This window comes from Populus nigra, chromosome 2, assembly GCF_951802175.1.
Source record: "Populus nigra chromosome 2, ddPopNigr1.1, whole genome shotgun sequence".
NCBI lineage: Eukaryota > Viridiplantae > Streptophyta > Magnoliopsida > Malpighiales > Salicaceae > Populus > Populus nigra.
The window spans coordinates 11,790,893-11,793,392 of record NC_084853.1 but is presented as its reverse complement, the minus strand read 5'-3'; positions in this window follow the sequence as shown (position 1 = coordinate 11,793,392).

The window sequence follows — 2,500 nt, the reverse complement described above, 5'->3', positions numbered from 1 at the left end:
ATGCAGGAAAATTCATCGAGGGGACACGCTGACGAAACAGCGCTGGTTCAGGCACGGCGGGCAGTGGTGGAATCGGCAGCGCCGACGAAATCGGCAAAGTCGGCAGAATCGGCAGCGGGTGCTGGCGATGGGTCTGGACGGGCTGGATAGTCCAACGCTCGACGAGAAAGACTGCTGGTTTAGACACTGGGGCAGTGGCAGCCCGCGGGGCAGTGTCGGCAGATTCGGCAGCGCAGATTTGTGCGGCTGCAGGTTCGTCGGGGAAAATCGGCAGCGCAGATTTTGCGACGAACATGGGCTGGGCGATGGACTGTCCAGGCCAGGCAGGAAAATTTGTCGAGGGGACACGCTGACGAAACAGCGCTGGTTCAGGCACGGCGGGCAGTGTTGGAATCGGCAGCGCCGACGAAATCGGCAAAGTCGGCAGAATCGGCAGCGCAGATTTTTCGACGAACACGGGCTGGACGGTGGACTGTCCAGGCCAGGCAGGAAAATTCGTCGAGGGGACACGCTGACGAAACAGCGCTGGTTCAGGCACGGCGGGCAGTGTTGGAATCGGCAGCGCCGAGAAAATCGGCAAAGTCGGCAGAATCGGCAGCAGGTGCTGGCGATGAGTCAGGACGGACTGGATAGTCCAAGGCTCGACGAGAAAGACCGCTGGTTTAGACACTGGGGCAGTGGCAGCCCGCGGGGCAGTGTCGGCAGATTCGGCAGCAGTGTCTGCCGATTCGGCAGCGTTGGCTTGTTGGCGCGGGGGGCCGATGCGAGTGGGGACTTGGGCAGCGGGCAGTGAAAGCAAGAGTTTCCCCGATGCTGCCGGGAAAAACGCTCCCCGGGATGGCCGGGTGAGATGACCCGGCGGCCCGTGACGGGTCATTCAATTCCATGCCCCGTCAACATAACTCCCGATGTACTGTTTGCTTTTTCGGAAGAAGAGATCCATCCCCCCATCCTCGGCCAGCCAAAAACGCTCCAATTAATGGCCGGGTGAGATGACCCGGCGGCCCGCGACGCGTCATTCAAATCACTGCCCTATCGGCTACAACTGCTGATGGGTGGGATTAGAGGCCTGCCATGGTGGTGAGGGGCGGCGAGGACCGTGAAAGCTAGAGTTTTTCAGAGGCTGCCGGGAAAAAGGCCCCTCGGGTGGCGGGGTGCGAGGACCAGGCGCGTCATTCAATTCTCTTCCCTATCAACTTGGCTCCCGTTGGCGGGATTGGAGGCCTACTGTTTGTTACAGGGCTAAAATCGTCAGGGGAAGAGCTGACGAAACAATGCTGGTTTGGATGCAGGGGGTAGTGTTGGAATCGGCAGCGCGAACAAAATCGGCAAAGTCGACAAAAAAGACTGTTGGTCTGGACATCGGGGCAGCGGCAGCCATGCCGACAGGGGGGGAAATCGGCAGCGCAGATTTGTGCAGCTGCAGGTTCGTCGGGGAAATCGGCAGCGCAGATTTTTCGATGAACATGGGCTGGAAGATGGACTGTCCAGGCCAGGCAGGGAAATTCATCAAGGGGACACGCTGACGAAACAGCGCTGGTTTAGACACGGTGGGTGCAGTGTTGGAATCGGCAGCGCCGACGAAATCGGCAAAGTCGGCAGAATCGGCAGCGGGTGCTGGCGATGAGTCTGGACGATTTATAGTCCAGGGCTTGATGGAAAAGACTGTTGGTCCAGACAATGGGGCAGTGGCGGCGCGGATTTGTGCAGCTGCAGGTTCGTCGGGGAAAATCGGCAGCGCAGATTTTTCGACGAACAGGGGCTGGGCGCTGGACTGGCCGGGCCAGGCAGGAAAATTCGTCAGGGGGCCACGCTGACGAAAACAGGGGCTGCGGAGTGGAAAATCGGCAGCGCAGATTTTTCGACGAACAGGGGCTGGACCGGCCGGGCCAGGCAGGAAAATTCGTCAGGGGGGCACGCTGACGAAAAGAGGGGCTGCCGCGTGGAAAATCGGCAGCGCAGATTTTTCGACGAACAGGGGCTGGACTGGCCGGGCCAGGCAGGAAAATTCGTCAGGGGGGCACGCTGACGAAAAGAGGGGCTGCCGCGTGGAAAATCGGCAGCGCAGATTTTTCGACGAACAGGGGCTGGACGCTGGACTGGGCCAGGCAGGAAAATTCGTCAGGGGGCACGCTGACGAAAAGAGGGGCTGCCGCGTGGAAAATCGGCAGCGCAGATTTTTCGACGAACATTCGTCAGGGGGGCACGCTGACGAAAAGAGGGGCTGCCGCGTGGAAAATCGGCAGCGCAGATTTTTCGACGAACATTCGTCAGGGGGGCACGCTGAGGAAAACAGGGGCTGCCGCGTGGAAAATCGGCAGCGCAGATTTTTCGACGAACAGGGGCTGGATGCTGGACCGGCCGGGCCAGGCAGGAAAATTCGTCAGGGGGGCACGCTGACGAAAACAGGGGCTGCGGAGTGGAAAATCGGCAGCGCAGATTTTTCGACGAACAGGGGCTGGACCGGCCGGGCCAGGCAGGAAAATTCGTCAGGGGGGCA